General features: G+C 41.1%; 1 protein-coding gene across 4 annotated transcripts in view; it reads left to right on the top strand.

The window, feature by feature from the left end:
• Positions 1-12,383, top strand: part of TIAM2 (T-cell lymphoma invasion and metastasis 2) — a 356,145-nt gene that overhangs the window by 294,440 nt on the left and 49,322 nt on the right. The window lies entirely within an intron of this gene.

Below are 12,383 nucleotides of genomic sequence, written 5' to 3'. Positions count from 1 at the left end.
TGTGTGTGCATATATATATATATATATATATATATATATATATATATATATATTATTTTTCTTAACAGAGGTATTGGTACTTATGAATGGGAAGGATTAATACCATTAACTTGTCAGCTCTGACTTGTTAGGACCCCTGGGGCATGGCTATTATATGGTTTATAGAACTGTGATGTGGTCAAATAGGAACTAAATAGAGATTACCAAATTCATCTTTTCATGTCACCTAAAGGTGAGCCTTTGAAGCTGGGTCTCAAGAGTTTGGAACATAGCCTGCCAGTTCACTGCACCCATACATGTCTTAGTTGATTAGCCCTTTCTGTTAGAATTCGTATTCCTTCTGCTGTCATTTCAAATCCTGTTATGATTTTTTTAGAGTTGACTTGTCCAAGGTAACAGGTACTTTCAGAAGAGGCTACCAATTATAGAATGCCTCAGTTTTTGAGTACCCATTCCAGAGGTATAACTTGATCCTAATTTTTACAAATCTCTTTAAGTGCACAGAGCTCCCATAACATTTGGGCAGAGCTGGGAGTATTCAGCACTTCTTTTAGTCAGAACTGAGATGTCTTCTCCTGGGCATCCCAAATGAGTGGCTGCTTTTGAAAGCATTGGTTTTGATAGAGGTATTGGTTGTTGTTATCACTAGGAGAAGAAGTCAGATTAGTAAAACTGTCATCACAAGAGTGTATGATTATTCTAGCAGAGTAGTAGAGCATTACACCCCAGATAATTTTTTTTTTTCCAGTTTGTGACCTTGGCTCCGAGGACATTACAGTTCTGACTAAGGAAATGTTTTGTTTTTTCTTTTGTTGAGAAGCATGTTGTGGCTCAGGGCAGGTGCTGAATAACAACATTGCATTTTTTGATTAACTAAAATAGTTATTTTTTTTTGCTAGCTCTGGAGCATGATATAATTTGTACTGTAGAAGTAGCTTGCCAAAATACTTTAAAAAATAAAACTGAAAATGAATAAAGCTATACAATTTGAAAGAACATAATAATAGCATGCATCTTTCTTTTAGCTCAGGTTTGTTACCTAGCAGCTGGCCACAGAAGCTGCTTTCCTTAGTTTCTGGGGCCTCTCTGTGGGCTACTCCAAACTAATAGTTGAAGTAGTCTTCAAGGGACCTTGTACAGCTTCTCCATGGGGTGGAAACTGGAAAGAACTATGCAGCTCTACATTTCCTAGGTGATGCAGCTCTGGGTGGGTGCATAAGGGACCTTTACAGAGAGGAGTTTTTTGCTGTACCAGAGTGCAAGGCACTTCCACACCTACCTTCACACTTCGTGCATCTGCCACACATGTTAAACTCCAGAAGACCATTTGTGTCATGAAGTAGAAGGCTGGATTTGCTGCTCGGAATTCATTGTTTACTCATTAGGGGTGATGTAGATGTGCATTGTTGTCTGAGGAACTTTGGGGGTTAAAACGCCTGCTATCATCTGATTCTGGCATCTATGCACATACTGGGGAGTTTCTCATTGTTGGTAGTGCTAGCCTGAACCATACTTATGCTCAGGAGGATCCTTTTGTGCCCTCTATCTTGCCCAGTGAGTATGCATGTTTTGGAAAAAGAAAAACAGGAATTTGTGAATAAATCAGGGACATAAACTGAGCAGATTGGATCCTGTTTGTTTCTTCTTTGTAGAAAGAAGTAGAAATATTTCATTGCCAAAATGAAAAACAAAGGCGTTTGTCAAAATTGTTCCTGTGTCTTTATCAAATACACCAGAAGATATGAACTTTTAGAGAGTTCACTGGGGATAGCTATAAAAACGGAGAGAAGTTAATTTACAGTACAGCGGGAAATTGAATAAGCTACAGTGATCCTCTAAATTGGTGGTTCTCAACTGTGTTAGACTCAAGGCACCCCTCAGAAGATGCCAGCTCTTAGCTTTCACTTGTTTTTTTGACTACAGAAAAAAATAATTGAATGATTCTTCTGCTGCAAAGAACTAAGACCAGAACAAGGCAGGCTGTTTTAACATTGCGGATTTCTACACGGCACCCCACAACAGCCTGTAAAAGATCTCATGGCACCCCAGGGTGCCATAGCACCCTGGTTGAGAATCACTGCTCTAAATTATGTTGCAGCTGCTAATTTCATCGGTTCTGGAAGGAAACAGGCAGATGGATTTGCTCCCTGGCCTCCCTCCATCCTGCAGTCTCTGTCATGTCTAGCAGTTCTGTTGGGTTGTGCATAATTTGTTGAAGTTGTTTCCCACACCATATTGCAGTTGAGTTCTCTGGGTGGAATACAGTAATGCTAATGATGTTTTTAAGAGTTAACTGAGGGTGTCCTAGTTTTTTAGATGTAGTGGAAAAAATGGCTTGGCAATCAAATGCAGCCTGACTTGATGAACCGCAGCTGTAAACGAGTCTGTGACAGCCCTGCAATTTCTGCAAATGGTTTATAATTGATTGCCGTCTTTCTGTTGGAGAGTGCCTATTACTGTCAGAACTCTTTGTATGACCCTGTTGATTTCTCCAGTCCATGTAAGATTTAAAAAAAACCCAAATCAATGAATTAGAAAGTAGGATTATTATATATGCTTGGTGATTAGGAACAAAAAATAATTAAAACAGATTTTGTTTTTACAGCCTTGGTTTAGGACTGTTCCCATGATGAACAATAGGTAGGAAATCTTTCTTAGGACTCTAAGAAAGAGTACGGCAAGGAAATAGTGCAGCCCAGAAGATGTAGTATCTGGGTTTTTTTCTTTTTTTTCCTTTGCCTAGTATTTTTTTTTCTGTGCAGCTTGATTAATTTATCTGAAAGTACATTGGTAAGAACACCTCAGTATTATGTAGTAAGATGGGAGCTTTGGGGGTGAGAAGAGTCCAGGTATTGTAAGAACTGACTTCTGAAGAAGACCCTGGTGGCGCTAAGAGGTATCTGAATGCAGTTTGGCACAGCAGACAGTTTGGGACTTATTTCATGACTGAGAGAGTGAGAGAGAGGCTCATTTCCCAGTAGACAACAACTGTAATCACTTGGCTCTGTGGAACAGACTCCTTTTGAACTTTGATTTTTTTCCTAAAGCATGTAAGTAAAAAAAAAAAAAAAGAAAAAAAATCCTTAACAAAATGTAAGCTCTAAATAGAAGTCTGTATATTTGATTATTGGTTTTTATATATTTTTTACTTTTAAGCTTTTTTACTTTTCCTTGTTTAATCTCTTAGAACAAATAAAGGGATAAGCATCATCTTTATTAAAGAATGCAATGTAGAGACCATCCATATGTATTTGAGAGGTGCATAGTAGTTTTGGACATGGGTCTCTTGTCTTAGCGTACTGCATTCAAACTGAAAATCATTCATTCTTTTTTTTTTTAGCCCAGGTGATGGATGAATGAAAAAGTTTTACATCCTTGGACCAATCTAAAAGTGAATTAATCTGTAAGAGAAAGAGATTTAATATTAGAAAAGGAAACTGCTTAATAAGCTGTAAGAAATACATAAAAATAAGTAGGTATTAAATCCATATGTTTGTGATGGTCCTGTAGTTTTTTCAGCTTTTCTTTCTCTGGGGACATCCAGTTTATAGCTTGATTTAATAAAATCTTCTTATACTTCCATTTTTCATAGGAATAGATTTTTATACTTTTAACACATTCTATGGCAATACATTTTCAAACTGCTGAAATGTTATTTATATGGCAGTGGCATGTGGTCTTGGCAGTTGTTTTCTGCAATATGTAGGTGTATTGTTGACAGAAGAATAGAAGACCTTGAAAATCTAAGGATGCAGCATGACTGCCGATTCAATTAGGTTAGTTGTGGTTAATCATTTTGAGGTCTAATGCTTGTGCTCTGAGTATTCATTTAAATTCTGATGTATTGACAGTTTCCAAGAAAAAAGCTTTCTATAAAATAGAGTAGCAAAAGCTACATTTTATGTTCAGTACCTTTTTAATTTAGTTGCTTTTATTTTCATTCATAAGCTATATTTATCAGAAATATTTTCTATAGCCTGTGGTTCATATTAACTGGAAACGGTTAATATTTACATTACTGACTTCTCTGTATTTATGGTTTGTATTTTAATACTTCCAAAGACAACCTTTTACTAAATAAAGCAGTCCTTTTTTCCCCTGTAAAACTATATAATCTGATTTTTCAGCTCCTTCAAATCTTTTGACCTTCATCAGACATAAGTGTTTCAAATTAAATTTGAAGAAAAAGAAAGACCACAATGTAAACTGCAAGTATGCGTGCATGAAAGAGGGAGATGTATTCCCAGAGCAGAGATTTTTCGAGATTGTAATAAAATAACATCAGAGTGAAGTAGAGTTTGTTCACTCTTCTTAAGGTATATTTTGTCCTCAGATTAGTTGCTTGTCTCTATCTTAGGAAAGAGCTCATAGCATAATGCAGTATATGTATATAAGGAATTCTCTAGAAGTCATGTATATTTTTGGGAAAAGTTCCATGTAGATGAAGCTGGGTATTAAAGTTCTCCTGTAGGGGATGGTTGAGTTCAGAGATTGATAAAACTTGTCTTAAAAATAGCTGTTCAAAATGGTGTGATTAATTAAATAAGGGCAACAACTGAGACCTAGTGTATGCCAGCCTCTTCCAAAACTAGATAAATAAGGTAGAGTATGTTTAGGATATAATCTTCTGTGTCCTGGACTAGCTGAATTAAAATCAATGCTTCCTGCATTTCATGTTCTCAGGTACTGTGAAGTCATGTGGTCAGCTTTTCTGAATACACTTTTTGGATCAGATATTTGTTCAGAGCTGTAGCTTGGCTCTCAGTTTCTAAAATACTGAACAGCTCTAAGTGCTAAAAATAATTTTGTTTTGCAGTCTTGTCAGATGGTTCTTCTGGATTTTGGGGCTGAGGAATGTGTTTATTTTAGCTTTTGTTGTTGCAGCAAGCAATTGTCTTAGGCTAGAAATGACAGGGCATAAGAATGTGTTGCTTCCTACAAGTTTCCTCTACCTGGCTTTGCCACTGGCTCTTAATCTTGATGATACCCATCTTGGGCTCCTCTTGACAATCAGTGTAGTTTACATAAGCAAGTGTCTCTCTCAACCATCTGTAAAATAAATAAATCGTCTATGCGCTAGGAGGAGTGCAAGAGAATTACGTCTGTTCTGTAGTTTAGCTCTATTACTGCAGTGAACAGTGATAAAGCTCGAAGATTAAGTTCAGTACTTTTCCCTTGAGGTGGTTGTGCCTGCATCAGGGTTGCTCAGCTTGCTTCTTAGCCCCTTTTAATTTTTTGAGAACCATCCTCACCTTGTTTATTATACCTGTTGATTATAACTGAGCCACCTACATCAAAAAATACATATATCAGGAGACTCACTTAGCCTTTTCCTAGCTGAGATCTCTCTACCTACCAACAAGTTGGAATGTTTGTCATAATCTTTGCATTGGTTACAGGGAGATGCCGTGTGCTTCAGTAAGTTATCTGGACTCATATAAGACTATCCTATTTCTATTAAGTTCTATAAAAACCATAGGAGGGTATGGAATGCATGCTTGCATAAATCTAAAAGTCTACAATTTAATTACTTTGTGCTTTTGCAAAATAATCCATTAAGGCTGAAATTTCTGTTGATTTGTTCAGAAACTAACAGGTATATTAATCAGTTTGAAAGAAGCATTTGAATTATGAGGACAGGAAGTTTGAAGGGTTTTTAAAAATAATTGCAGACCCATTTTGATCTGTTTGTTGTTTAGCAGAAAGAGAAACTGTTACAAATTTCGTGAATGGTAAATGTTTTCATTAACTGTACATGTGGGCGTGCTCATGCATTTTACAAACATACTGAGAGCCAAGGGGTCAGTCTGCATACACTGAGAACCTCTCACTACCTAACTGCTTTCACAGGTTTGTAGGTCTGTTTTGGTCAAAATTAACAGCCATATTTTGATATTGTCAAATGATCAGAAGCCTAGAAGTTTGCACCTACTTTTATGCCAAGGATATGAATTAAAAGTAACTCTGATAAACTGTGGAATTGTGAGGTTTTTTTCTATCAATGATTCCAAACTGTGTGAGCAGTTAGGCATCTAGTTTGCATATACAGTTACACTGTATGGCTGCATAAGTTGTGCGTGTATGTGTGTGAAAATTGAAACTAAGGGTATCTGGCCATTTGCACATGGCATAAGTTGGCAACCTACTGCCTGTGGGCTGGATCTATCCTGTGAACCCCTGAACATGACCCATGGATGTGGGGCTGTGGTAGCATTTGGCAGTGGGGGGACTTTCGCTACAGACACTCTCCCTGTGCTGCCACGGGGATGAGCACTGGTGGCAGCCAGGTCCTAGCTCCTGTTTGCCTCTGACTTGTGGTGGGTCATTCTGGCCCACAGCTAGAAAAGGTTGCCTACCCATGACATGTGAGATTTCAGTAAGATTTATTAAAGAGTATGCATGTAGTTTTATGCACAACTTTCACATGGCCTTAAACATGTGACACATAGAGAATATAACTTCCCAGCTACCTGGTAGGGAACATGAAAAGGCAGCGTCTGAATATATCAAACTGTTGCCTTTTAATAATAATCCTCAAACCATTACTTCACCAGATATGCACTTGGATATATTGTGTGTGTGTGTGTATGTTTATGAGGAAACAGTTCTCTCATACATCATCTGCCTTTTGATTTGACTGCCTGGACAACTTGGGTTAAAAGACTTTTCCTGAGCTAATGCTGAAGCTGGGTTTGACAGTCCCAGAGGCTCCTGAATTTGATTTACAAATAAACGCAACAACAACCAAAACTTCTCCTAACAGTGCTACAAATAAATACTCCAGTAACATTCAGAACAATGGATTTTCATACACTTAAAAGGAAATCCTGGCATTACACAGGCTATTCAGCACTTCATTCACCCCATTTGGACATTTCTGTAATAAAAAATTCCTCTGAGCTTCAAAGATTTTGTTGTGTGCACATCTTCGTGGTGGTGATCATTTTTTAGCCTCTGTTGTCAATGTGGCTCAGCCATAAACCTCACAGGTGAGGAATCCTTAATCTCTACTGAGATAGGGAAATATTTCCACTAAGAACTGTACTTAAACTGGCACATTGTTTCACCTAGACAAAAATTATTAGTTGTTGAAAATTCTCAGTCACTGTTAATTTAGCCCAAGTTCAAAGTTAAGTGAAAATACTGTATCCTGTTGTCAAGATCCAAGTTTATCCAGTCCTTCTGGATAGACTGCATGTATGATGGGATGATTTGATCTTTTTTTTTCTTTTAAGGCAGCCATAATTATTGAATTGTGGAGATTAAGACAACTGGACTGTGACCAATGGGTCATATTTACATGCTCCAAGGGGTGGGGGGTGCTATAATTAGAGAGGCTTCAAGCATCCGGAGCGTCTCACATTTTACCTTACCTGCACTTCAAAATGGTGGCAGGGTTGCTTTTATCTAAAGTCCTTCCCCCTCCGCCTCCATTTTGAAGCTTGGAATACTGGTGCACAAGACGTGGAGGCTGGCTAGAACGTGGTAATTACTATGCTTCAGCAGACTCAATTAATCGAGTCTGCTCCAACACACTGTAATTAGAGCAGATTGGAACAGTGTCTGTGCTCATGTACAGACACCCAATGCCTCTTGTATTTAGTAGGATATTAACAAAATTATTTCATAAATGCAGAAGACAAGGCTCATTTTATCATTTGAGAGCAAGCACAGGAGTACTGGGAGTGGCACAGTCTTTCAACTAGTTTTCCAGGCATTGTGCGGACACGTATAACCCTTGTACTGTTCCAGAAAGTCACTGATTTGGAACTGGTTTACAGCTGTGTCAAGTTCTGTGGCTCTGGGGCCAGGGAGTGGGAATGACCACGCAGCTCAGCATGCCTCACAGTGGGCAAGATGGGGGGAGTGCTTGCACCCATGCTTTGGAGGTACCTGGTTGTGGATCACCTGTGGTTGAGGGTGTTTCCACATTTCTACTTTCCCATCTCTCCTAAACATGAGTTGAGTATGTTTCAGTAGTCTGCAGTTGACCAAAGTCTGTAGAGTGCTTGCTTGACTTGGGCAGGGGGGTAAAGTTTGGATCCATGCTTTTGGGTTCTCAGAGGCTTGAGTGGGTAGAGTATGATGAGTGGCTGCAGTTGAGTTGGGAATGAGGACACAGGTGGTTATTAGAAGGATACTTTTTATTGTACAAGGAATGCACAAGAGCTCCTTCAGAGGGGAAAAGGGAGAGAGGCAGTAGAGTTCTAGACAGGTGTCACTGTGGGTGTGGGATTCCTGGAGGGCTGACCAGACCCATGTCACAGTGCCCATACATAACACTGAATTGGTTCAAAATACTACTTGATTTTCCAGGTACCCCTTTGAACTGCACAAAGCAGCTGTAAAGTGTTATCACAGGCTTAGATGTCTGTCAGCTTCAGGCTTAAACCTCATTTAAACCAGTCTAAATGTTATGTGTATCGATGTCCAGGGGCATGTGTGCGCGACACTTCAAAGCGGGTTAAATGCTTTTGCACCGCTTTAACGGTGTTGGTATTTGCACGCGTCGATGGCATATTGCCCATTAATTCTAGCTGCTGTAGCAAACACTTCTGAGGAGTTTTAGTTTGCTGCCTTACACCTGCAGAGCAAAGCACTGGGCTCCGTGCCGCTCTGGGACTGTGCAGGCATCCTGGCAGCAGCCTGGGAAGGCTGGCTCCACCAAAGGGAGGGGTGGGGGGGGAAAGCAGCGAGTCTGATGTTTGTTTGTTTTTTCCCCCTGGAGCCTGCCTACCTGTATGAGCTGCGCGGGAACCCAGTCATAGTATCTTAGTGCTCTAGGGTTGGAAGTGACCTAAACATATCATCAGGTCCGACCCCCTGCCCCAGGCAGGAACGGGTGCCAGGTTCATATCACCCCAGACAAATACCTGTCCAGCCTCCTCTTGAAGATCTCCAAGGTAGGAGAGAGTACCAGAGAGGTCCTTCCCTCTGTGGCTGTGGTACCCCCTGGGACCACCTGAGCTGGGTGCTGCCTGGGTGGGGGCTGCTGCTGCAGCGAGGGAAGCAGTCCTCCCCTTCCCCCTGCCCGCATACTCCAGGGACCACTCCACCCATCAGCAGCTCACCTTCCTTCCCCACCACTGGAGAGGCAGGAAAGATGTACACGACACGGGGGTTTACTTCACCTTAAATTGAAGCACTGTTTTTAAAAATCTACTGCTTCAATTTAGGGCCCCCATTTCGTCTACATACGCCCCAGGGTATTAGTGTGTGATCCAAAAGGGCATGTGCTGTACAGTAATAGAAGTAATCATCATTACGGTGCTCATGACCTCTAAATGTAAATTGGTGCCATTCAGTCACAGTGGTGGCTTATTCAGTGCTGACCCTTATTTAGTAGAAACTAGATAAAGGTCATTAATCAAATGTGTACGTAAGATAGGGAAAGATTTATTATTAATTGGTAACTGTCAATTTGTCCCTTCACCAAAAGCCGAATTACTTTTTTTTTTCCTCCTAAAATATACTGAGAAATTTAAATGTTTAAAATGTATATCTAATTGGAAGGCTGAATCCCAGTGTCATGTGCATAAGACGCATAAAAGTCAAAGGTGACAAGTAAAAGTGTGTGCTTTCGATTTACATCCAGGGTGGCATGGCCATGTACATGTGTTGCTCAGGTTTATGATTGGCTCTTGCAGATCTGTACAGATATTTCCCTTCTTTTGTTACATCAGTCAACCAGCCCCCAGAGGAATACTGGCTTAGAAATTAAATGAATTTGGGAAGAGGCGGTGGAAAGATGCAGTTTTGTTCAGCTAAAAGTGTAAAACTTCTGGTAAGCAAAGCCTATTAATGAGCACATGAACAGTAACTCTTAATTCAGACTGAAAGAAAATCAAGCCAGAATGATCAGCATTGCCAAGGAGGACCTTCAGGGTGAAATGATTTAGAGGGAAAGGTGAGGAGGGGGGAGGGAGAGAAGAAGCCACTAGTTTGTCATGCAACCCAGTATCCATTTTATGCACTGAGAGGGTTTTAGGGGATGTTGATCATAGGTGGAGCTCATTAGCTCTGCTTTGCAAATGTTCAAGCAGTATGTGCTTGCCCAGCATGTCATTAATTGTGAGAAAAATATCTATCTAAACCTTTTGCTCTCCATCAGTAAGACATGAAGTGTCCCCCCCTCCCATGGTGAGATATTCTGCTAGTGATTGGTGAGAACCCGGGGCTTGGGGAGCAACCAGCAATTAGCGTCTTTGCTTTGTGCTACCAGGAGACATTAACGCTAACAGTGATGAACTGAATTCTCCTAAAATCTTCTCTTCCTCAATGCTAAGCAAGCATCTTTTTCATTTGATTTCAAGATTTACAGTGGGAGTCTGTGAGCAGATATGGGGAAACAATGCATTTTCCCTCAGTAGTTTTCTTTGGCTCTGCACCTTGAAAAACAGCTCTGCACTGAAAGTACTACTTGGGCTCATGGGGAACTAAGTTGTTATGCCACCCTTCCAAATGACCCAGCATCTGCTAATCCAAACTAGTTTTGCTAAGTGGCGTAAAATGAAATCAGAACAATGCCTACCATACTTCTTTTTGGTTTGATTATCAGGCAACTGGGCTGATTTCCTCGACCCTCTAAGAAGTCCCTGGCAATCTTACCATTGACTTCAGTAGGATTTCAGCCAGATTCTGAATGAAATGCTAGGACTGCCTAGATTTAGTGACGGACCTGCTAGAGGTGTTTCAATACCTGTCTCTGATCATAGGCATTTCTTCCCCTTTTTTGCACGGCATTTAGAATTGATGATTAACGTCATATTGATGAATTTTTGGCTCAACTTCCAGCTGCTCAAGTGTGGTGACCATCTTGGCCAATGTACCAGGAATCTCCAGAGTTAAAAGCAAAGGCTGCCCCACCTAGAGTTAAGCTTCTGTTATTGGACTCTGGAAACATACTCCCTTTGGATCAGCTTGGAAGGGGCTCTGAAACATTCTCGCAGTGGCTTTACTAGTATGCCAAGAAGCAAAATATTGTAAGAGCTCGTGTGAGCAAATGTGTGAGCTTGTGCCTCTGTTGTGCTCTCATGCTGGGTTTTTTTTCAGTTGAAGTAGTGAGATTCCTATAACAGCACCAGTACAGCATGACAGTTTCTCAATGCAAAGGGTCCCATCACCTCAAAGCTCAAAGGAAGGGAAAAAAATCTTATGTATGCTGCTTATATGTGATGGAAGCTAGCAAGAACTGAATACACTACATCTTTTCTTTGTATTCTTTCGGGAAGCATCCACAAGATCTATCTGTGTTTGCAAAAAAAACATGACAGCAGCACTTTTCATTGTGTCAGCAGGTTGGTTAGCAGTGTTTGTAGGGATGCTGGTGTGACTTCTTCACTGCTGTGAAGGAAGTATTTGCAGTCATGTGTCTCACATCAGTATTTCAAAGTAGATTGAGGGTGGCAGCCATATGCAGCAGGGTTCCTGGTAGACTCTAGGGAAGAGACTCTCTCTCTCTGCCAGCTAAAGAATATTGGCTTCATTCTTCCAGGCTGAGACGTCGCTCAGTTATAGGGATTGCTGTCACAGTCTGCACATTTCTCTCTCTCTCTCTCCTTCTGCCCCACCCCCCGCCTTCCCCTTTTTGCAAGACAGAAGCGTTTAAGCGCAGTGTTGGCATCTTCATGCTTAGGAGATGCCCATCATTGACAGTGGAACAGCAGAGATGGAATATTAGAGAGATGGATATACAGTTACTGCACACTTCAGGCATTTGCAGCACCGATGGCATCAGCAGTCTGAGAATTTTAATAGAATTGTCATCTTGCGAGTAACTGTGTGGCAGGACATGATATTGCAGCTGCCCTGCCTCAGTTTCCTCCGTAGACTTTTCTGTCCGCTCCAGTGGCTTATGGTTCAGATCTTCAGCCAGGTTACACACCCTTCCTCCTTTCAGGATGCCAGATTCCAAAATTAGTCTAACCCCCTCTCCCCCCCAGTAAAATAAAGCAGGTCTTTAACTCAGTCTTTTTCAGGAAACCCTCTCTAGGGGCTTGTCTTTCAGAGTCCATTCTTCCCTTTAGGCTGGGCATCAACACCACTATGGCTTGGCTAGTCAAGCCTGAAATGGCAATAGTGAGAGACTTGTAAGTCAGTCATATGACATCATATGTAAGTCAGTCATTCACCATCTAGCGTAGGGTGTCAAGGGCCCGCAGCAAGGCGGTAGCCCTAGACTTCAGGAGGGCCAACTTCATTGAGATGAGGAGATTAGTGGGAGAGGCACTGGGGTCCTTGAGGGCAGAGGAACTCAGTGTCCAAGACGAGTGGTTGTTCCTTAAGGAAACGATACTCAGGGCCCAAGGGGTGTCCATTCCGACAAGAAGCAAGGGGGGCAGGAGTGTCCGAAAGCCCCCCTGGCTCACCAAGGGCGTCCGGGA

Source organism: Gavialis gangeticus, unplaced genomic scaffold (assembly GCF_001723915.1).
Source record: "Gavialis gangeticus isolate Ggan-Ray unplaced genomic scaffold, GavGan_comp1, whole genome shotgun sequence".
Taxonomy (NCBI): Eukaryota; Metazoa; Chordata; order Crocodylia; family Gavialidae; genus Gavialis; species Gavialis gangeticus.
Note: the sequence above shows the minus strand (reverse complement) of the source record. Positions and strands in the feature narration are given on the sequence as shown.